The sequence below is a fragment of the Canis lupus genome, chromosome 8 (genome assembly GCF_003254725.2).
Source record: "Canis lupus dingo isolate Sandy chromosome 8, ASM325472v2, whole genome shotgun sequence".
NCBI classification, from domain to species: Eukaryota; Metazoa; Chordata; class Mammalia; order Carnivora; family Canidae; genus Canis; species Canis lupus.
The window spans coordinates 72,279,460-72,304,853 of record NC_064250.1 but is presented as its reverse complement, the minus strand read 5'-3'; the positions used below and the strand labels follow the sequence as shown (position 1 = coordinate 72,304,853).

The 25,394-nt window shown below is 39.7% G+C and overlaps 2 long non-coding RNA genes and 1 other non-coding gene across 3 annotated transcripts in view; 2 read left to right on the top strand and 1 right to left on the bottom strand.

The window, feature by feature from the left end:
* The window catches only part of LOC112657457 (uncharacterized), a 38,232-nt gene that overhangs the window by 2,306 nt on the left and 10,532 nt on the right, over positions 1-25,394 (top strand). The gene's annotated exons all lie outside the window — the stretch shown is intronic.
* LOC112657458 (uncharacterized) overlaps positions 1-25,394 on the bottom strand; it is a 32,595-nt gene that overhangs the window by 3,149 nt on the left and 4,052 nt on the right. The window lies entirely within an intron of this gene.
* Positions 6,479-6,639, top strand: LOC112658219 (U1 spliceosomal RNA). Its single transcript, XR_003135610.1, has one exon. It is a non-coding gene; the product is annotated as a U1 spliceosomal RNA (small nuclear RNA).

Below are 25,394 nucleotides of genomic sequence, written 5' to 3'. Positions count from 1 at the left end.
TTTGGACTGTTTTATTTAGAATATTGTCAAAACAGACATGTTTGTTGATACATCTGTTATTTATGCTCTGTTTTCCTTGTTCTTTCTCTGTCTTTGGCTTTGTGAGATGTTTACTATTTTATTTTCTCTAGTGTTTTGGAAGACCTTATTCTTATTTGTATTCTCTTAGAGATAAATTCTAAGTTTAAGATGTATTTTTTAAAGAGCTTTATTGAGATATGATTGACAAACAACTGCACATATTTAAAGTGTACATAGTTTGATAAGTTTTGACATATATATGTTTATGAAACCATCATTACAATCAAGATGAACAAATCAATCACCAAATTATCTTCATGTCCTTTTGTAATGCTGTTTTTCTTCCTGCATCTCTCCTCCCTCCCCAGGAAAACACTGATCTGCTTTCTGTCACTGCAGATTAGTTTGTATGTTCCTAATTTTATACAAATGGAATCATAAAAATGTATGCTTTGTATCTGGTTTCTTTCACTCATAAGAATTATTTTGAGATCCCTCCTTGTTGTGACATCTATCAACAGTTCACTCCTTTTTATTGCTGACTAGCATTCCATTGTGTGGATAAAGGAATAAGTTATCTTTTCACCTATTGATGAACATTTTAGTTATTTCCAGCTAGGCACTTGTATGGACATAAGGCTTCCTTTCTCTTGGGTAAGTACTTAGGAGTGGAATGGCTGGTCATATGGTAGGTATGTTTAGCTGTTTAAAAAACTGTAAGCTAGGGACACCCGGATGGCTCAGTCAGTTAAGCGTCTGCCTGCAGTTCAGGTCATGATCCCAGGATCCTGGGACCAAGACCTGCATTGGGCTCCCTGCTCAGTGAAGAGTTGCTTTTCCTTCTCCCTCTGACCCCCTCCCTGCTTGTGCTCTTTCTCTGTCTCAAATAAATGAATAAAATCTTTAAAAAACACACAACTTGTAAGCTGTTTTCCAATATGCTTGGACTATCTCACACTCTCCCCAGTGGTGTGTGAGGATTCTAGTTCATCCACATCCCTGCCAGCACTAGTTGAGGACAACCATTTTAGCTATTCTAATAAGTCTTCAGGGTTATCTCATTGTGGCTTTAGTTTGCATTTGCATAATGAAAAGTGATGTTGAGAATCTTTTCATATGCTTATTTGCCACTCTAATATCATCTTGGGTTAAATATCCATTCAAATCTCATATTCTCCCCACCAAATCCCTTTAGGTATTGGGTTGGGACAAATGGATAGCAAGATGAAAGGCTAAAACCTAATCATATCAACATTCACATTAAATGAAAATGGTCTATACGCCTAAATTAAAAGACAAAGATTTTCAGATTGGATAAAAAAGCAAGACCCAAGTATATGCTGCCTATAAGAAACAAAAGTTAAATATAAAGGCATAAGTTAGAATAGATGGGAAAAAGATGTACCATGCTAACATTAGTTGAAAAAAAAAAACATGTGGCTATATTAAAGTAGTTTTCTGAACAATGATTATTGTCAGGTATAAAGAAGACCATTTCATAATGACAAAAGTCTAGATTAATGAGGAAGATATGACAATCCTAAATGTTCATGAACATAACAGTGAAGTTTAAAAATACATGAAACAAGTATTGGTAGAAATGTAAGGAGAAATAGACAAATCTATAATTATATTCCTCCTTGATAACTGATGGAAAACAGAAAAACCATCAAAAATACACTGGTAAACTATCATCCAATTTGACCTAATTGACATTTATAAACACTCTGCACAATGAGTAGAATGTACATTTTCATCAAGTGCACACAGAATATTTACTAAGACACCATCTTTTGAGCAGTAAGTCAAGTCTCAATAACTTAAAAGGATTCAAATTATGCAAAGTGTTTTCTCTGACTACAATGGATTTAATTCAGAAATCAGTAACAAAAGGAAATCTGGAAAATCCACAAATATATAACTAAATATAACACACTTATGAATAACCCATGGATCAAAGAAGAAATTAAAAAAGAAATTATTAAGTATTTTAATTTAACCAAAATGAAAACACAACATATCAGAATTTGTTGCACACTACTAAAGCAGTGTGCACCAAATATTAGGAGTGAGAAAGATGGCATCACATAAATCACTTACAAATATTAAAAGGATAATTATGGCAAATTAGAAACAACTTTTTGCTCATATATTTTGATGTAGGGAAGATGGTAGAGTTTGAAGCCAGTGGCCAAGAAAGAATTCTTTATTTTTTAATAATAAATTTATTTTTTATAGGTGTTCAATTTGCCAACATACAGAATAACACCCAGTGCTCATCCCGTCAAGTGCCCCCCTCAGTGCCCGTCACCCATTCACCCCTACCCCCCGCCCTCCTCCCCTTCCACCACCCCTAGTTCGTTTCCCAGAGTTAGGAGTCTTTAGGTTCTGTCTACCTTTCTGATATTTCCCACACATTTCTTCTCCCTTCCCTTATATTCCCTTTCACTATTATTTATATTCCCCAAATGAATGAGAACATATAATGTTTGTCCTTCTCTGATTGACTCATTTCACTCAGCATAATACCCTCCAGTTCCATCCACGTCGAAACAAATGGTGGGTATTTGTCGTTTCTAATGGCTGAGGAATATTCCATTGTATACAGAGACCACATCTTCTTTATCCATTCATCTTCCGATGGACACCGAGGCTCCTTCCACATTTTGGCTATTGTGGACATTGCTGCTATAAACATCGGGTGCAGGTGTCCCGGCGTTTCATTGCGTCTGTATCTTTGGGGTAAATCCCCAACAGTGCAATTGCTGGGTCGTAGGGCAGATCTATTTTTAACTCTTTGAGGAACCTCCACACAGTTGTCCAGAGTGGCTGCACCAGTTCACATTCCCACCAACAGTGTGAGAGGGTTCCCTTTTCTCCGCATCCTCTCCAACATTTGTGGTTTCCTGCCTTGTTAATTTTCCCCATTCTCACTGGTGTGAGGTGGTATCTCATTGTGGTTTTGATTTGTATTTCCCTGATGGCAAGTGATGCAGAGCATTTCCTCATGTGCATGTTGGCCATGTCTATGTCTTCCTCCGTGAGATTTCTCCTCATGTCTTTTGCCCATTTCATGATTGGATTGTTTGTTTCTTTGGTGTTGAGTTTAATAAGTTCTTTATAGATCTTGGAAACTAGCCCTTTACCAAGAAAGAATTCTTGATACATCTTTGGTGCAAAAAGGGGGTTTTATTAAACATGCAGACAGGATCTGTGGGCAGAAAGAGCTGTACCCTGAAGATGATGAGGGCCTCATTATATACTTTCTTTTTTTTTTTTTTTTTTCATTTTTTTCCCCATTATATACTTTCAAGTTGGGAGGGGGTTAGGAATAGCATAAGCCTCCCAGGTATTTTGGCAACAAGGTTTCCAGGATCCCAAGGGGGCTAGTATTGTTGGTAAAGATCACTTATTTAGTAAACCCTCAGTCATGAGACCCTTCAGATGTTTATCAGTGGGTCATATGCTTAGAGGATGATTGTCAACATGTATCTTGTGGAGGAGAGTGATTAAAAGATAAAGGAATTTTCCAAAGGAATGTTTATATGTTAAAGTAGACTTACAGAATCCTGGGAGTTTGGGCTAAAATTGCCTTTTTGCCCTTAGCAAAGTGTCAACATTGAAGCAGCTGGGTTTCTAGAGGAATGTCACTCTGCCTGTTTCTAGGACTTGTCAATGGGCTGCAGGTAGTAGGGAAGTTTAATAATTTCTCTTCTGCCTTTGTTTCCCACACCATATTTGACCATTTAGATAAAATGAACAAATTCTTCAAAAGTCACAAACTATCAGAGCTGATTCAAAAAGGCATAGGTATCTGAACAGGACTTTATTAAAGAAATGGAATTTATAGTTAAATATCTTCCCACCAAAAAAAAAAAAAAAATGCTTCAGGCCTAGATATCTTCAGTAGTGAATTTTACCAAACATTTAAAGGAAGAAGTAATGCCAATTCTACATGAACATTTTCCAAAAAACTGAAAAGGAAGGAATACTTCCCAACTCCTAAGAAGCCAATATTACTATGATACTCAAATCAAAAGCATTAAAAGAAAAGAAAATCATAGAAAAATAATCTTCATTATCATAGGTGCAAATATTCTAATGAATTTTAACCAAAAGAAGCTAACAATATTTTTAATTTTTAATTTTAAATTTTTATTATTATTATTATTTTTTGCTAACAATATTTTTAAAAGAGAGTACGACATGATGGTGGGATTTAAGTCAGAAATGCAGAGATAGCTTAAGATCAGAAAAACATCAGGGTGCAGGTGTCTTAGCTTTTCACTGCATCTGTATCTTTGGGGTAAATCCCCAGCAGTGCAATTGCTGGGTCGTAGGGTAGCTCTATTTTTTTTTAATTTTTTTTTAATTTTTATTTTATTTTTATTTATTATTTATGATAGTCACAGAGAGAGAGAGGCAGAGACATAGGCAGAGGGAGAAGCAGGCTCCATGCACTGGGAGCCCGACGTGGGATTTGATCCTGGGTCTCCAGGATCGCGCCCTGGGCCAAAGGCAGGCGCCAAACCGCTGCGCCACCCAGGGATCCCGGGTAGCTCTATTTTTAACTCTTTGAGGAACCTCCACACAGTTTTCCAGAGTGGCTGCACCGGTTCACATTCCCACCAACAGTGCATGTCCACAATAGACCAACTGTGGAAGGAGCCTCGGTGTCCATCGAAAGATGAATGAATAAAGAAGCTGTGATCTATGTATGCAATGGAATATTCCTCAGCCTTTAGAAACGACAAATACCCACCATTTGCTTCAATGTTGATGGAACTGGGGGGTATTATGCTGAGTGAAGTGAGTCAATCGGAGAAGGACAATCATCACATGGCTTCATTCATATGGGGAATATAAGAAGTAGTGAAAGAGATTATAGGGGAAAGGAGAGAAAATGAGTGGGAAATATCAGTGAGGGAGACAGAACATGAGAGACTCCGAACTCTGGAAAATGAACAAGGGTAGTGTAAGGGTAGGTGGGTGGGGGGTTGGGGTGACCGGGTGACGGGCACTGAGGGGGACACTTGGAGGGATACAGATGCAAAAAAGTATAATTGGGTGTTATACTATATGTTGGCAAATCAAACTTCAATAAAAAAAATACACAAAAAATCAGAAAAACAATGTAATTTATCATATTAAGAAATAAACCCATATGGTAAACTAATAGATGCAGAAAAATCATGTGACAAAATCCAACATCCTTTAGTAACAAAAGCTCTCAGAAAACCAGGAACAGTAGAGAACTTTCTCAATCTGACAAAGGGCATTTAAAAAACCATACAGCTAACATCACCCCTATTGAGTGCTCTTTTCCTAAGATGGAACAAGACTGGGATGTTTACTCTCATCACTTTTACTCAACTTGTGGTTGGAAGTTCTATAAGTGCTTTAAGACAAGGAAATAAAAGGCTTTCATATTGGAAAGAGACATAAGACTTTTTATTTGCAGATGTGATCGTCTATGTAAAAAGTCCAATAGAATCTCCAAAAACACTATAAAGTGAGTTTAACACAGTGAACAACTGCAGATCAATAAAAACAAATCAGTTGTTTCCCATGTACTAACAGCAATCAGTTTAAAGAAATGAACTATTTAGGGATGGATATGACAAAATATATGAAAGGCCTGTAAATATATGAAAACTGCAAAGCTTTACCAAAATGAGGCCTAAATAAACTAATGACTATACTGCATTTCTATACCAAAAGACGATGTTTTTACGATGTTAATTCTCCTCAAATTATCTATAGATTCATTGCAATCCCAATCAAAATCCCAGGGGCCTATTTTGTAGGAACTGACTAGTTGATTCTAAAATTGATATGAAAACACAAAGGTCTTCGAATAGGCAAAATAACTTTGGGGAAAAAAGAACAAAGTTGGAGGATTAACACTGCCTCGTTTCAATGATTATTATATAGCTACAGTAAGCAAAATTATGTGTTGTTGGTGAAAAGATAGACAAGTAGGTCAATGGAACAGAGCAGAGTCCAGAAATAGTCCTATGCATATTTGGACAACTAATCTTTTATAAATGCAAAAAGAAATTCTACAGAGTAATTCCAGCAAAAACTGCCAGAAGAGTTGAACACACAAAGAAAGAACTTCGATCCATTTTTCATATCACATGCATAGACCAAATTGTAAATCTTAAAAACTAAACCTTTTAGAAGAAAACCTGGGAGTAAACCTTTGTGACCTTGGGTTAGGCAAAAATTTATCAGATACGATATTGAAAGCATAATTCATAAAAGAAAAAATTAATAAATTGGATTTCATAGCAATAATAGAGTTTCTGCTCTGAAAAAGACACTAAGTTAATAAAAAGACCAGCCACAGACCAGGAGAAAACTATTTGCAAGTAATCTAAGAGTTAAGTTCTTATATCTAGAATATGTAAAGAATTCTGAAAACTCAGTAATAAGAGGAGAAAGAATCCAATTACAAATGAACTGAGGGGTGATAACATGATCATGAAAATGGTTTTTCTAGGGCGTGGCTTATCCCTTGCACTTAGAGTATGTTGAACCCTCTGATTTCCCCAAATACAGATTCTTGACTGCATAATTTGTAGTTGTGGTGGACTGTATTCATGCTCTCCCATGTCTGAACAAATTTTTTCTTGAATAAGGTAAAGATTTTTAACACATTCTTCACCATAGGTTATACAGATGGCAACTAAGCACATGAAAACACACTGAGCATCATTATTCATTAGGGAAATACAAGTTCCCATAATGATATAGGGCTATACATAGATAGAAAGGTTAAAATGAAAAGGCTGAATTTACCAAGTACTGGTGAGGGCTGTGGGGTGGAAATACAAAATAGTTCAACTACTTTAGAAAAGTTTGGCAGTTTTTTTAAAAAATATATATTTTATTTATTTATTCATGAGAGACACACAGGGAGGCGGAGACATAGGCAGAGGGAGAAGCAGGCTCCCCATAGGAAGCCTGATGTGGGACTCGACCCCAGGATCCCAGGATCATGACCTGAGTCAAAGGCAAACTACTGAGGCACCCAGCTGCCCCTAGCAGTTTCTTAAAAAGTTAAACATACACTTGCTGTATAATCTAGCTATTCCATTCCTACAGAAAAGAAAGTATATATCCACATTCATATATTTATGTTCATATTAGCCTTACTTGTAATAGACCAAACCTGGAAACAACAAAAATGTTCATCAACAGGTGAATGGATAAACAGATTTTTGCTTTATCTATACAATAGAACACAATTCAGCAATAAGAAGGGATGAACTTTCAATACAACAATATGGATGGGGGCTCAAAATAATTTATGCTGAATAAAATAAGCCAGAATAAAAGAGTCTACATCATATGATTTCATTTGTGTAAAATTCTAGGAAATGCAAATACTTTACTCCATAAAGTGACAGAAAGATCAGTGGTTGTGTGGTGATGGTAGGACAGTAAAGGGTGAGAGAAAGTGATTATAAATAGACATGAGAGAATTTGAGGCGGGGATGGATTTGTTCATTAGCTTTATTGGGATGATGGCTTAATGGGTATATACATTGTTAAATTGTGCACTTTAAATATGTGTAGTTTACTGAGTGTCATCATACCTCACAAAGCTGTGAAAATAAATGAAGGGACTGATGTCAGTTAAAAGAGACAGATTGTATTTTAAAAACTAAATTCTGCTATATGCTTTTATAAAAGATACATCCAAAATTTATGAACATTTAAAATGAGAGTAAAAGATATAAAAATAGACTAAACCAATATTAACCTAGAGAAATCAGGAGAGCCTATACAGATAGCAAACAAAACACACTTAAATATATAGGAATTATTTGGGATAGAAATGATTATTGTGTAATGAAAAGTTGCCTTAGCTCGCCAGGAAGATATAATAATTTCAAACATGTATGCACTCAATAAAACAGCTTTAAAATGTATAAAGCAAAATGTAGGTGAAAATAGAGAAACCTGATATCATAGAGGAAGATTTTAACACAAGTCTCTCAGTAATGAATATGTCAGCCAAAAAAAAAAAAAAAAATCAGTGTGTGTGTATGTGTGTGGGTATGATCTTACTAGCATAATTATAAGCTTGATTTAATGAATATAATTGATATAACAGAAACAATGGATTACAAACAATAAGAGATGGACACTGCATTCATCAATTAAAGAATACATATTTCTTTGTAGCACATTTAAAGGATAAAAAAATGCAGCAGAGCAAATTACTGACCATTTAGGCTATGAAACAGATTGCAACAAATTTCAAAGACCTGGGGTTATACAGATCACTTTCCATCACCATAATGTAATTAAGCCAGAAGTTAGTAGCAAAAAGGTAAATTTAAAATTTCTCATTAAGAAATTAATAACCACACTTCTAATTATATCATGAGTTAAATAAAATATTATAACACATTTATTTGAATATATTTTGTTCCAAAAAATAATAAAAATATTACATAGCAAACTTGTGGAAAGCCATGAAAATAATACTTTGAAAGAAATTTATAGCCTAAAAAAAAAAAAAAAGAAATTTATAGCCTTAAATGCTTATATTAGAAAAAGATAAAGTATAAAAATAAATGATTTAAGTATTTAACTTAGATAAGACAAGGAATAAAATAACATGAAGAAGTAGAAAGAAAAAGAAATTTGAAGGAAGGAGATAAAAGTAAAAATATGACTGTGAATGAACTAGAACACAATAAAACAATAGAAAATTTCAAAAAAGCCAAATGTATCCTAAAATATAAATAAAACAAATTTCTGGCCAGATGTCTCAAGGAAAAAGAGCTAAAATGCAAAAAATATTAAGAATAAAAAAAGAGACCTAATAACATATACAGAAGATACTATCATAGAATATGATAAATACTGCTTTTGCCAATATATTTGAAAACTAAGATGAAATATTTGGGGGATGCATGGGGGGCTTAGCGGTTGAGCGTCTGCCTTCTGCTCGGGACATGATCCCGGAGTTCTGAGATTGAGTCCCGCCTCAGGCTCCTGCATGGAGCCTGCTTGTCCTCCCTCTGCCTACATCTTTGCCCCTCTCTGTGTCTCTCATGAATAAATAAAATCTTTAAAAATGTAAGGTGAAATAGTGGATCTTTAGAAAAACTTAAGTTACCACAATTGACTCAGGAAGAAAGAGAAATTCAGAACCATTTATAATGATTCAAAAGTTGAATCAGGGACTAAAACTTATGAAGAAAATACTTTAGCCTGCTGGTTTTCCAGGTAAGTTCTATTAAAATGTAAAAGGGTGGATTATTCTGATGTTTCACAAATTCTCTCAAAGATTAGAAAGTTAGAGACTACTTATGAAACTTATTCTGTGGGACAGTAATAACCTTGATCTCACAAGCAAACAAAGGTACAAGAAAGGAAAGTTTCAAGCTCGTCTTAAGAACAAAAACACAAAAATTCCTAAACAAATATATCACAACCAGGCTTTATCCCAAGGATATAGGATAGTGTAACATTAGAATATCTATAAATTGAATTCACTCATCCTAACTCAGTAAAGGGGAAAGTACATATAATCATTTCAGTAGACATAGAAAATAAATGTTTACATTTATTTAGGGAAAAAAAATATCCACTTAGTGAACCAGAAATAAGAGGGAGCTCACTTAACTTGATAAAGGGTATTGGTCAAACACTTAATAGCAAACATAATTCTTAATTGTGAAACATTAGAAGCACTGCCTTCAAAACCATTAATAAGAAAAGATATTTATTATCACTTCTTCTATCAGCCTGGTAGTAGAGGCCCTCAGCTGTAAAGCAAGAAGAAATTCTATGTGGTTTGGAAGTAAAACATTATCATGATGTCTACATGGAAAAATTCCAAAGTCTCTACAGATATATTGATAGTAATAATAAAAGATCAATAAAATATATTGGTCTAAGATCAATATACAAAAATTAATTGTGTTTCTGTATGCCAACAATGAAAAAATTAAAATACACAATTTTAAAATCCCACATAATAGACATGGGGATAAGTCTAGTAAAATAAGTAAAAGTTTTAGAGAACTTTATCTTTTGGAAGATATTAAAAAAAAACTTTAGTGGAAAATGTACCATGTTCACGAATTGAATTATTTGATACATATGGATGTCAGTTGACATATGTTGATCTCTGGAATTTCAATCAAAATCTCAACAGAGTTCTAATTCTAAAAAACTTTATGAAAATAGAAAGGTTAGGAGTGGGCATGACATTCCTAGAGAAGGATTTTCAGGGATTTTATTAGATGTTGACATAAAATGATAAACTTTTCTTTCTCAGAGACTCCATAAAGTGAAAAGACAAGTCAGGAGCTGGGAAAAGATGTAAGCAACCCAGAAGCAACAAAGGATTAGTATTGATACTACATAAAGAACTCAATAAGAAAATAAACAAACCGAGAGGAAAATGGACAAAAGATTAGTTAATAGAAGAAGCAGTATGAGTGGTCAATAAACATAAAAAAATTAATCTAGAAAATATGAATTAAGATCATAAGAAGATACTATTATGACTATTAGATTGGGAAAAAATAGGAGTTTAACAGAGCGTTGTGAGGGGGAGAAGTGCACTGATACATAAACTGCTTGGAAGTGTGATATTGATGCAATACATTATTTTATTCTTTTTCCCACACACAAGTGCTTTATTGAATTCACCTATAGACTGATGTGTACATAAAATTCAGTGGAAGGAGTGACAGCCTCAGGCTACGGACAGTTACCAGTAGCTTCCATAACCTTTTATGATCTCTGAAATTGCTTCAAAAATCCCTCATGAACCAGTGGTGAAAATAAAATGAAGGTAATGATCAGAAGGAGGTCCGAGACCAGGGCTCAGATGTTCAGGCACTTGGCAGTGGAGGCATAGGCCTGGGCCCCTATTGTGTCTCCTCCTATCTTTCAGTCCCTAGATTTCATAGGATGGGTGAAGGCCACAAAGCCCAGGCAGGTTGAACAGGGACCAGACTATGAGGTTGGGCATGGAGTTCTCACTGTGGATGTTGACCATGGTGGTCCCCATAGGAGCTGAGCTCTGGGGTCTCCCGAGTATGGCCACTTTGAGCTCCTCCTTGAGCTTCTCATAGGTTGGGGATGCCGGTGTAGCGATCAGGGAAGAAGGGCTGGGGATTGTGGCTCATAGTGTGAGATGGAGCAGCTGTGGTCCGGATGCTGGACAGCATTCTGGACTCACCCTTCCCAAGTAGTTTAGATGTCTCCAAAGTTTCTATTTCCTGGCTTTTTCGAAGGGTGGTGAGCTGGCTGGGTACTAGGAGGGTGGACCAATGACTGTCAGGTCCACCAGGGCAGGGGTGGAAGGAGGCTGAGGCGGTGGTGGAGCTTCCTGGCAGGCTACTCCACTTCCCTATTTAGTGGTATGGGAGGGCCTGGGACTCTCCCTACCCTTTTACCTGTTTTGTGCAGGTCTCAGCTTATTAATAACTATTGTTGTGACTGGACCCAGCCTGGTGATTCTTATAATGGCTGCAAGAAGTCCTTCAGCTACAACTGCCAGGAATCTTTGAAAAACTTTTAAAGTATAAGACCGGGAAATTACACAGCGCAGACATGGCCACAAAACAAGGTCGGTGGTAGGGATTGGAGGGAGAGGGAGTGAGGGGGTGGGAGTGCCCCAAAAACATAACAGCCAGGAAGTGGAAGCATAGGAAGAGAGAAGGCAAGGGACCCAGATGGTCCATTGTCAAAATCAACCAACATCTTGTGGAGGTGGCCATGCACTTTATCTTGTCATTGGGCTGGCAATGTGTTTACTGGAGATAGCTGTCTTTGAAATGGATGCCTCACGATAAGTGATTAAGTCAGGCACTGTGATTTGCCAAAGCTTGACATCAAAGGGTGTTTACTGGCTGCAAGAGAGAGGGCCACCCACCTGGCAGGACCCTCATCCCAAGTCACCCGCAGCTCAGGTGGGGTTATGCCCAATGTGATCATCCTTTCTGAGCACTGCCTAACCCAGGAATGTGAGACCTGCCGCGCCCATCGACTCAGGGTTGGTGCAGTACTTTAGAAGATGATTGGAGAGGACGCCTGGGTGGCTCAGTGGCTGAGCATCTGCTTTCGGCTCAGGGTGTGATCCCAGAATCTTGGGCTCCCCACAGGGCTCCCCACAGGGAGCCTGCTTCTCCCTCTGCCTATGTCTCTCTCTCCTTCTCTGTGTCTCTCATGAATAAATAAATAAAATATTTTAAAAAAGGAAAATGATTTGAGGGGTGCCTAGGTGGCTCAGTCGGTTAAGTGTCTGCCTTCAGCTCAGGTCGTGATCCCAAGGTCCTGGGATCAAGCCCCACATCAGACTCCCTGCTCAACAGGGAGTCTGCTTCTCCCTCTCCCACTCTTGCATGTTCACTCTCAAATAAATACATAAACAAACAAACAAACAAACAAACAAACAAACAAAATCTTTAAAAAAGTGATTTGATATCCTGTGGAGTTAAATGTAATGCATACTTATGACTCACCTGTTCCAGTCCTAGTTAATAGAGCCTAGAGACATTTTGGCATACGTGTGCCAGGAGGTATGTCCAAGAATGTTAAAAGCAGTATTGTGCATAAGAGCAAATATCTGGAAATAACTCGTGTTCCCATATGCAAGAGAATGGATAAATACATTGTGATGCATTAGTACAATGGAGTATTATATAGCAATAAAAAATGAAATTTAGCGAAGTTCAATATTGTCTTAGAAACAATGCCCAGTAGAAACAGGGTTTCTGGATAATATACATGGCTTGGCACAATTTTTATAGAGCTCGAAACAAAGCAAAATAAGGCAATGTGCATTTGAGGATACACATGTGGTAATTCTACAACAAGGCAAGGGAGGGATGCCTGGGTGGCTCAGTGGTTGAGCATCTGTCTTTGACTCAGGTTGTGATCCCGGGGTCCCAGGATCGAGTCCCTAATCAGGCTCCCTGTAGGGAGCCTGCTCTGCCTATGTCTCTGCCTCTCTCTCTTTCATGAATAAATACATAAATCTAAAAAACAAGGCAAGGGAATGATAGAGGGCAGTCAGGGTGATGGAATAAGGATGGAGTATGCAGGTAGATTTGATAGTATTGGTCATTTATTTATTTTCCCTAGCGTTATTGAGCTGATAAAATTGTATGTATTCAATGTCTACAAATGTGATGATTTGATATATGTATATATTGTTAAATAATTACTACATTTCGGTCACCTCACTAATTACCATTTTCATGTGTATGTGGTGAGGACACTTAACATCTACTCACTTAGCTAATTTCAAACATACAATGCAGCATTATTAGCAGAGTCACCGTGCTGTCCATTAGCTCCCCAGAACTTATTCATCTTATAATTGGAAGTTTGTACCCTTTGCCCAACACCTGCCCATTTCCCCCTCCTCGTCAAACCTCTGGCAGCCACCATTCTACTTTGTTTCTATGAGCTTCTCTGTCTTTTTTTGTGTGTGTTTAGATTCCACATATGAGTGAGATCACATAGTATTTCTCTTTCTTTTTCTGGCTCATTGCACTTAGCATAATGTCCTTTAGGGTTATCCGTCTTATCACAAATGGATTTAAAAAGATTTCACTCTCTTTTTAATTGCTGAGTAATATTACACTGTGTATAATATTTTCTTTATCCACTCATCTGTTGACAGACACTTGGGTTGTTTCCACATCTTGGCTATCAGAAATAACGTGGCAATCAACATGGCAGTGCAGATGTCTCTTAGAGATACTGATTTCATTTCCTTCAGATATATCCTCAGAAGGGGATTACTGGATCATAGAGTAGCTCCGTTTTGAATTTTTTGGAGAATCTTCATACCGTTTCCCATAGTGTCCCCAACCATGAGTGGTATCTCGTTATGGGTTTTATTTGCATGCATTTCTTTGATGATTAGCGATATTGAGCACCTTTTCATGTTGGCCATTTGCATGTCCTTGGAAAATTGTCTATTTCGATTATTTGCTCATTTTAAAAGTGGATTATTTTTTTCTCCTGAGTTGTATGACTTTATTATATATTTTAGATATTAACTCCCTACCAGTTATGTGGTTAGCAAATATTTTCTTCCATTTCACAGGTTCTGTAGGTTCCACATATTTGCAAATTGTCTACCTTTATTCTTGTGATTGATTTCTGGTTTCATACAAACATGGTCAGAAAAGATAATCAATGCACTTTCAATCTTCTTAACTTTGTTAAGTAAGACTTGTTTCGTGACCTAACACATGGTCTATCCTGGGGGAATGTTAAGTGTACCCCTGAGAAGGATGTGTATTCTGCTGCTGTTGGATGAAATCCCATGTCTGTTAGGTCCATTTGGTCGAAAGTGTAGTTCAAGTCCAAAGCCTTTTCTGTCTGGATGAGCTATCTATTATTGAAAGTGGGGTACTGACATTCCCTACTATTACATTGCTATTTATTTCTCCCTTCAGATCTGCTATTTGCTTAATGTACTCAGGCACTTCAATATTACGTGCAAATGTATTCACAACAGAACCATTTGACGAATTGAACTCTTAATCATTATATAATGACTTTGTCTCTTGTTCCAGTTTCTGACTTAAAGTCTGTTTTGTCTAAAACTACCTCTGCTCTCATTTGGTTCTCAGTTGTGTGGAATATCTTTTCCCATCCCTTCACTTTGAGCCTCTGTGTGTCCTTGAACCTGAATTGAGTCCTTTATGGGAAGCATATAGTTGGGTTTTTACAACAAATCAATTCAACTACTCTGCATCTTTTGATTGTTGATTGGAGAATTTAAATCATTTACACTGAAAATAATTATTGATAGCAGGTAAGGACTTGTAATTGTCCTTGTTCTTTTTTTTCTTTCCTGGTCATTTTGTAGTTCCTTTCTTCCTTACTATTTTCCTTCATGATTTGACAATTTTCTGCAGTGGCACTTTTGATTCATTTCTCTACCTTTTGTATATCTACATTAGATTTTTGCTTTGTGGTTACCATGACACCTACATGAAATATAACAGGCTATTTTAAACTGTTAACAGTATAACTGCAATCACATACAAAAACTCTACATTTATACTCCCCACTACATTTTATATTTTCGATGTCACAATTTGTATCTTTTTACATTGTGTATCCATTAACAAATTATGCTACCTATGTTTTTTTGTTTTAAAGATTTTATTTATTTATTCATGAGAGACACACAGAGAGAGGCAGAGACACAGGCAGAGGGAGAAGCAGGCTCCCTCAGGGGAGCCTGATGTGGGACTTGATCCCAGGACTCCAAGATCATGACCTGAGCCACAGACACTCAACCACTGAGTCATCCAGGCATCCCCCATGTCTGTTTTTTTAATATATTTTTCATTTAACCCTTTCTACTAGAGTTAACTGATTTAACATCATTGTGACAGTCTAGAGTATTCTAAATTTGACTATATACTTACCTTCACCAGTGAGTTTTATACTTTCATATGTTTTCATGTTACTAGTTAGTGTCCTTCCATTTTGTCTTGAAGAACTCCCTTTAGCATTTCTTACAGGGCAGGTCTAGTGGTGAGGAACCTCCTCAGCTTTTGTTTATCCAGAAAACTCTTTATCTCTCCATTTCTGAAGGATAGCTTTGCTGGGTAAATTATTCTTGGATGGTAGTTTTTTCCTTTCAGCACTTTTAATATCTCACCCCACTCTTCTGGTCTGCAAGGTTTCCACTAATAAATCCACTGATAGTCTAAGGGGGTATGTAATGAATTTCTTTCCTCTTACTGTTTTTGAAATTCATTGTCTTTGATTTTTTTTGACAGTATTTTTTTTCCCTTAATGTATCTTGACCAATCCCTCTTGGGTTGTTTGGGAACCTATGACCTTCATGCACTTAGAAGTCCATATTTCTTCCCAAATTTAGAAAGTTTTTAGCCATTATTTCTTTAAATAAGCTTTCTTCCCCTTTCTACTTCCTCTGGGATTCTCATATGTATATTATTCATCTGATGATGCCCCATAATTCTCATAGGTTTTCTTCACTCTTCATTCTTTTTTCTTCTCTGAATGGATGATTTCATATGACCTATCTTTGAGTCCACAGATTCTTTCTTCTGCTTAGATCCAGTTTGCTTTTGATGCTCTTGGTTGCATGTTTCACTTCATTGTTTTCTTTGGCTCCAGAATTTGTTTTTTTTTTTTTGGGGGGGGGGTGGTTTTAAATAGTCTTTATTTTTTAAAGTTCTTATTTAGATGCCAGTTAATTAACATATAGTGTAATATTAGTGTAGGTGTAAAATATAGTGGATTTAACATTTCCATACAATACTTGGTGCTCATCACAAGTACACTCCCTCATCTCATCCCCTATCTCACCTCCCCCCCAACCATCACATTTTTTTGGTTCTCTTTTAGAATTTATATTTCTCTGTTCTCATTTTGTTCATGTTCTGTTTTCCTGATTTCTTTGAGTTGCTGATCTGTGTTCTTTTGCATCTCACTAGGATTCCTTAAAACCATTGTTTTGAATTTTTTGTCAGGTAACTCTTAGATCTCTATTTTTGGGAGGTAAGTCACTGAAAAAATAAGCTTACTTGCTCTTTTCATGATGTCATGTTTTCTTTATTTTTTTTCATATTTTTTGAAATCTTGTGTTGCTGTCTTCATATCTGAAGAAGTAGTCACCTCTTCCAGTCTTTGCTGACTGGCTTTGGGAAAGAGATGTCTTCACCAGTCAGCCTGGCTAGGGATTTTGAGGCTTTATCAGATCTTTTCTATGAATGCACCCACTCTACACTTCTTGTTTCCTCTTGGGAGGAATTTTTAAGACTGTATGTCTTCTAGTGATCCTGATCACACGAAGACAAACATGTGACTGTAAGATGCTTACCTGAGGATTTAGAAATATTTTAGGGCAATTCCTATAGGCCAGTGTTTCTTTTTCTTTTCTTTTTTTTTTAGGCCAGTGTTTCTTGACCTTGGTTTTACTGACATTTGGGGATGGATAATTCCTTTCATAGGAAGCTTTTCTGTGCATTGTTGGATGTTTAGTATCATTTCAGCTCTCTGCTCACTACATGACAGCCCCTCACCACTTGTGAAAACCAAAAATGTCTCCAGACATTCACATGTTCTTCAGGCAGTAGCAAAATCACCTTCAGTTGAGAAACTCTTTTGTAGACTCTCTCCTATAAGTAGTTTTTTTTTTTTTAATTTTTAATTTTTTATAAATAGGGTTTTAAAGAGTCCTAAGGATGATATACCCTGGGTCTCTACCCAAGGTAGAGAGAAGCCTGTCTCAAGAGATTATAAGTTGATACACAGGAATCCACAGTTTATAAAGAAATTATGTCAGTGTGGGCTAAAAGGGAATTTAAAACCAAAAGAAGCCTTTGAGCCCTCAACTTCCTAAGGCAGAAAGCAGGAAACTACTGAGGAAACTACTCAGCTGAAACTGTGGGCCATTTATTATGGAAAATGAGGACTGATTCTAGGAATAGAGGTTAGAGCTCAAAGAGTAAAACCAGAACCACAGAGAACCACTTTCAGGGAATAGAACTTATCCTAATCAGGGAACTGGTACAAAGTACTTGGCTGGATTTTAGGGTTGTGAGGCCCATTTTTGGTTAAGAGTGAGGTGATAGTTATTCCATGCCCTCATTTCATATTGTGAGAGGTCAGATCCTTTTTATCATACAGATCTTCATAAAGAAGAACCATATTTGGAGTGTTGTACTTGAGGAGTCTCATGCTTACCTGGACCTAATTTAATTAAACCTGGACCTTAAGCTGATGCTGTAATTGGATAGATTTTGGGGTCTTGGATGAGGGCTGAGAATATTTTGTCTATGGAGGGATGAGAACTGTGGCCAGAGGGCAGACTGTGCCAGGGTGTATTTTCTAAAGATAGCTGCCACAATCTCTCCCTTCCTACAATTCTCTTTTGCAGTGTGAACTTGCCACCACTGCTACAGAGGTGAAATATTTCTGAACGCCTTCGAAACCAGGTGGCCCTATGGCTTCTTTGTCTAAAAGCATATGGTAGAAGTGATGCCATGGCAGTTCTGCCCATAGCTCTCTACTGGCTTGATAGTTTCCTCTTCCTGCTTCTTGGAAGCCAGCTACCATGTAAGAAATGTGGGGCCACTACACTGGGAGCACCTTTCTGTGAGAAGCCCAAACCATATCAAGACACTGTTTGTAGGGACGCCTGGGTGGCTCAGCTGTTGAACATCTGCTTTTGGTTCATGGCATGATCCCAGAGTCCTGGGATCAAGTCCCACATCGGGCTCCCTGCACGGAGCCTGCCTCTCCCTCTGCCTGTGTCTCTGTCTCTCTCTCTCTGTGTCTCTCATGAATAAATAAATAAAATCTTTAAAAAAGACACTGTTTATGGACACTTTGGTCAGCAGCCACAGCTATACTTCCAGCCAACAGTCAGCTTCAACTGTTGCCCTTTTGGATGGCCAGCCAGGTGAGCCTGCACATTGCCCCAGCTTCCTTTATCCTCTACTGCAAGAGACCCAAGGAAGAGTAGCCCAACTAAACCCAGTTGGCCCCCAGAATCACAAGAGCTAATAAAGTACTGCAAGGATGAGACCATGGATATAGGTACATAGGAATTGCTTAGTGTGGCTCTGGTCACAACTATAAGGAATAGTTACTTTTGCTCCCCCAACACAAATCTGCCATCCTTCTAGTATCAGAGCTCCAGTTCCAGGGATGGATTCAAGCCTGGCCAGTTAGAATATTCCATTTCCCTGGCAATAATGATTGGATTGTAGTTGGAGATGTGGCTCAAGGACAGAGAGACAATTCGGGAACATTGACAGGAATTATTGAGAAAGAGAGGGTCACTGTGTGGATTGGAACATGGGTTCAGCTTCAAAGACAGAGGCTCTAAATCACCATGGTTGAAATACCCCAACAGTAGTTTTGTCTGACTTTGGCAGCTCTGCTCTATGGAGCATGCAGGAATCCTAGCTCTTACTATATTTTTGCTCCACCATCCCTAGGATATTGCTCTTGTCCACGTGTCCAGGATGGCTTTTCACCTAATCTGCTTTGCACCAGACCGTGAAGAGGGTGAGACAATGGTGGTAGGATGCACACCTCTTCCTTTCAGGGTGTGACCTGGAAGTTTCTCACATCGTTTCTATGCATATCCAACTGGCTAGAGCTTTTTCCTGCATCAAATCTAGTGCATCTGTCAGCATTTGGGAAGGATCCAGAGAGCACATTCTAATTATGGGTGGGATATAGAAACCCTCAAGCAATAGAGCTGTACCCCAAGCTGGTAACAAGCGAGGACTGTTACCATTCCTGTCTGAAGGGTGAGAGGAGGGAGCAGAACAGGGAAAGGCAGGTGCAGAGGGGCTGCCGTGAAAGGAAATGTGAACTCTGGAGAAGTGACATGGCCAGCTTGCGGCAATGCTGACACGAAGAAGCTGGAGGAATAAATAATGTGGCCACCGTTTCCTGCTGGAGTTTTTCATTAGCCAGAGGCTTTTAGAATAGAGAGAGCAAGGGAATCTGTGGCTATTGTTGATTAAGGGCAACCTCCCTGGGCAGACAGCAGGGCGGAGAGGTATAGTAAGTAGACCTCGAGGATCTCATAGAGGATTCCAGCAGACCTAGGTAGGTAGTGAAGAGGTCACTGGGTCTGTGGGCTTTGCTCAAAATTCCATTCCAATGGGAGAAGGGCAAGTGGCCACTGGAAAGCAAGAAGCAGTTTATACATTCCTTTCCCTTGGGGCTGCAAGCTGGGCAGACTTGAGTCTGGTTATGGCAGAAACCATTTGCTACCATTAATGGAAAGCCTGAGAGGAGGTGGCCAACACAGAGGACAGCAGGAAGCAAAAGTGGAGGCAGACTGATGGCAAATCATGGAGCACCTTGATTCAGCTCTGCCTGAAGTCACTGCTGCTAGGGTTTTCAGTCAGACAAACCCATGCATTCTGTTCATTTCTCTTAATCTCTTAGTAGTGTTTGTCTGTTTGGCTGCATTTAGTCAGTCTAGAGCTTGCTCTGGGTTCCTTCTGACATTTACCTGGGATTGAAGCCAGACCATGGACTCCAGGCAGGAAAAGGCAAAACCAGGTGCCTCCGCAGTCAAGCCCTGTGCAAACAACCGTAGCTTCCCCTTCCTGCAGGCGATGTTTCTTTAACACCCAAGCAGATTGACAGCAGTGACATCCAAGGACTCCTTTCTCATGCAGGGCCCTCAGGCAGAGGCTTTCTTTAATTTCTAGTGAGAATTTTGAGGGCGTAACTGTTCCTAAGGCTGAGGGGGAGCCATCAGGCTTGTTTTGCTCTCTTTAGCGTGTTACAACTTATATCAGTGACCTCACAGGGTTGGATCGTTCTACACCAGGCTCTCCCAGTCTCTCCTAGTGACAGCATATGACTTCACAGGTGAAGAAGTCAGCATTGTCACATGGCAAATGAAGCCCTTTGGCTTCCTAAGGTGTGACCACCCAAGGGGCCCCAACACATCCTTTCCTTCCATCCTTTCCATTATTTGGTGCCATATATGGGTGAAATGTTCCAAGATGTAGTCAGTGCCTGTGCTTGGACCTTTATCCAAGGTATTTGAGCGTGGGCTGCACCCCAAACCAACTGAGTGAGTGTCTCTGGCACAAAGCCTGGACATCAGTACTTTTCTTAAGCTCCAATATGCAGACAAGTTTGAGAGTCACTGCTACAAGCTTAGTCACTCCCCATCAGGAGGGCTGTGTGCTCTCCTAGTCTTCTACCCCCACATCATTTACCAGTGACTCTACTAAAGTAGAACAGCCTCCTTTGAGGCCCCTTCAGGCTTAGTTGGGGCACAGACAAGCCCCAGCACCTCATTGACACAATCTCCATGCTCCTTGCTGCCGTCCCCAATCCTGAGGATGGTTCCGGTTCAAAGCAGATCCACTGGGATGGCAGTACAGCACCTTGATCTGGATGAAACTGAAGGGAAGATTCGAATCTGACCTTATACTGAAGCTAATTCAAAATGGGGAGGCTATAGACAGAAATAAACTCAATAACAAGGCAAGTTCAGAGCATATCCGATAACCCATGCCAAACTTTGAAAGGTAGTCTCAGGTGGGTCTCTGTTCTAAGGATTGCAGAGCCAGACTGATCTCAGTTCTAATCTCATGGGGATTAAAGGATAATAAAAGGATACTGTGGATGACTCCATGCTCACAAATTTGATAACTTAAATGAAATGGACCAATTCCTTAAAGGACACAAACTACCCAAATCCACACAAGGAGTATAGATCATCTGATTAGGCTTATGTCTGTTAAAGAAGCTGAATCCATGATTGATAACCTTCTGGGGAAAAAAAAGCAGCAAGTCCAGGTAGCTTGACTAGTGAAACTACCAAACATTTAAGGAAGAAATGGTACCAATTTTCTACAATTCTCTTCCCAGAAAGTGGAAACAGGGGGAAGGAATACTTCCTAATTCATTCTATGGGGCCAACATGACCCTAATGCCAATACCAGATAAAAATAGAGCAAGGAAAGGGAACTATAAACCAATAATTCTCATGAACATAGATGCAGATATCCTCAAGAAAATATTAGGCAATGAAATACAGCAATATGTAAAATGTGTCAATGGAACAGACTACAGATCTCAGAAATGGACTCACAGAAGTATAACTGGCTGATCTGTCAGAGGGACACAAGTGTAGTACAATGGAAAAAGGATAGTCTTTTCAACAAATGGTGGTAGAACTATAGGACATTCACATGATCTCCCCCCCCAAAAAATGGAATCTAGACACAGATCTTACATCCTTTACAAAAATTAGCTCAAAATGGGTCATAGACCTAAATATAAAATGTAATATTTAAAAAATCCTAGAAGAGGATATAGGAGAGTGAGTGAACTTGGGATGACCTTTTAGATAAAACACCAGAAACATGGTCCATGAAAGAAAACATAAATTGGACTTCATTAAAATCCAGAGCTTATGCCCTGTGAAAGACACAGTGAAGAGAACCAACAGACAAGCTGAAGACTAAGAAAGCTTTGCAAAGCACATAACCCATAAAGCACTTTGTGGAAGTAAATGACAAACCAAATGAGAAGAGGCAAAGCCTATTTGTTCAAAGTTTGCTGTAGCAAGGGAGTTGGCCACCATTGCTCGTGTTTGCCTGAGACTCAAAGGCAGGCAGAGGAGTGGAAAGAGTTTATTGTGAGAAAGCACACTCAGGCAGACGCTGACCGAAGCTGGGAAGCTGGGCTCTGGGAGTGGGCGTCCCGTGTGGTTGCTTAGGGGAGCATATTTGGCTTTCTCTGATTGGTCGTAAGTTGAAAGTGGGAACAAAAATTAAGGATGTGTCATTTATAACTAAAGTCCAGGCTATTTTGGGTTGATTGCTATAGGGATTAGTTTGGTCTCTTGGATTGTTGCTGGCGATGATGGTCTGACTTCCTGCCAGCGCAGCTTGCAGCAGGCTGGCTACTGTGGACAATGGCAGCTGCGGGTTGTGGGCCAGAGTCCTGTTGGCATATATGGCCTGTCCATTTGTTTAGTCAGCCTCTCAAATCTGTCCAAAAATATACAGAAATCTTACTCAGCAACCAGCAAGCAAATATCCCAATTAAAAATGGGCAAAAGAGCTAAACAGGCAGCTCACCAAGGAATATATGCAGATGGCAAAAAAAAGCGGATCCATTTCTTATTATGGAATTGCAAATTAAAACAATGAGATACCGCTACACATCCATTAGAACGGCTAAAATAAAAAAAGAAACTGGCAACACTGAGTGCTGGCAAGGATGTGGTGCAACAAGAACGCTCATTTACTCCCGGTGGGAATGCGAAATGGTGCAGGCACTTTGGAAGACGGTTCTGTGCTTTCTTGCAAGCTAAACATAATGTTACAATGCAAGCCAACAATTGCACTCCTCAGTATTTATCCAACTGATATGAAAACGTATGTCCACACAAACCTGCACCTGAATGTTTATGGCAGTTTTTGTCATCATCACCCCAAACTGGAGGCAATTAAGGTTTCCTTCAGTCGGTGAACAGGATAAATTCCAGACAATGGAATATTATTCAGCAATGAAAAGAAATGAGCTATCAAGTCATGAAAAGATACAGAGGAACCTTGACTGCCTATCCCTAAGTGAGAGAAACCAGTCTGGAAAGGCTGCAGACTCTATGATTCCAACCATACGACATTCTGGAAAAGTGAAAACTATGGTCACTAAAAAGGTCAATGCCTGCCAGGTGCTTGGGGGGAGGGAAGGGTTAGTAGATGGAGCACAGGAGGTCAAACCACTCTGTAGGATCCTGTAACTATGGGTATACGACATCATGCATTTGTCAAAACCCATAGAATTTTACAGTCCAGAGAGACCCTTAATGTACACCAGTTAAAAACCAATGATTTAGGTCTCAAGTCTCCCAGGAACAGATACACGCTGTGATGAGAGAATTTAGCTGTGTACAATGTGTGAAAAAACCTCATTGAAGGAGAATGGGAGAGAAAGCACTGGCCTAAGTAACTTTGGAAATGAGTGGAATCTGCAAGACGACAGGCAGACAGGCCGTAAGTCGTCGGCAGGCAAACAGGAGTCAGACTTCTCACTGCTGGTGTGGGAATTTAGACAGAAGCCACGGGAGGAATGACCCATGTGGTGTAGATCGGACGTAGAAATGTCAGCCTGAACTCATGTTTAGCGTAACATGGATACAAATGACTACATACGGAATTATTTATAGGGAAGTAGCCATGCACATTAGCACACCCAGTTGTGCAATATTTCCGTTGGCCGAGGGGCTTAGAAGCAATGCCATCCCAGGAGCGATAAGCACACCCAGTGCCCAGCGCTTGGCTTCTAGCACCGCTGTTCTCCAGTGAAAAGAACCAGGGCTCCTTGCAGAAATGGCTGATCCCTAGGACCAGGGCAAGAATCACACAGGATGAGCCTGTAGGAAGGGAGGCTCAAACAGACAACTCTGCCTTGACGAGGGCATGCTCTGTGACGAGGGACCCAGGGGCCCAAGCTGGAGGAATGTGAGCAGCAAAATAAATGGTAATGGGTTATATTCCAAACAATAAAATAAGTATCCATGAGTCTGAACCTATTTAAATGACTGAATAACTAAATGGGAGAGAAGAGACAAATCTCCGCGCAGAAGAATTCCAAATAATTATGTAGATGTTTCCCCTTTGAAGGAGGATTCCCCCCTTCGAGGGACGGCCCCGTCCTTAGGTGTGGGCTTCACAGAGCGACCCCCTTCCGGAGGACACTGTAGATGGGGAGGGAAAGAGTCACCTTCCAGGGGAGAAACCCAACAAACACACCCCAGCCTGGTGACCAAGGCCAATGCCCATGGTGACATGTCATGTTGCTTGTGTGCTCTCTGGACGAGATGAGACAACCTCTGTGACTGCCTCCCAGACCCACAGCACCAGTCAACTGTGAGAAAGACATCGAATCCCAGCAGAATCTGGAAAAACCTGACAAAATACCTGGCCGGTAATCCTCAAGATTGTCGAGGTCATCAGAACCAAGAGGAGTCTGAGATCAACCTCTCCATGGCCAGGATGGTTTTTTACGTACACAGAACACTTTCGGCACCAGATGCGCAGGGTTTTCCACACCAACCAATTACACAGTTCTCTGCAGGCTCCGAAGGGTGTCCTACCCTTTAGTCCAATCTGACGCTAACAACCCAGACTCTGCACAGACCCCAAAGGTCGAGGGTTCAAGTCCCAGACCCCAGTCACAAGTCTGGGCCACCCACACTTCTGACCCGATACAAGTCAAGGATTCCCGTGACTATGTCCTTGGGTCTGATCGTTGGCTAAAACAGTTCTCAGGATTCAGAGAAACAAGTTGCTTGCATTTACTGGTTTATGATAAAAGCTATCATAAAGGGCACAGGCGGACAGCCAGATAAAGAGGTACCGAGGACCAGATGCAGGTGGGCCCCAAGGGCGGCAGCTTCTGTCCCCGTGGAGTTTGGGGCGTGTCACCCCCTTGGCATACGGACATGTTCACGAACCAGGAAACTCTCTGAACCCATTAGTCAGGGTTTTCTTAGAGGTTCCAACACGTGGGCACGATCGATTAAATCACTGGACTTTGGTGACTGACTCAACCTCCATTCCCTCTCACCTCTCAGAAGTCAGAGGCTGGAGGTGACACTTGGTTCCTCGGGCCCCCAGCCCCCAGCCCAGCTAGCTCTCTAGTGACCCCAGAGTCACCTCAGGTAAGACTGATGGGCTGTGTTTCCCTCGCTCCCTTACCACCCAAGACATTACGCGGGTTTTAGGATCGAGGTGCCAGGAACCAGAGGCAGACTGGAACATTTCTGGTGACACGGGAGCCTGGGGCCGGGGAAGGCAGGGGGCGCCTAGGGAATCGGGATGAAGTAT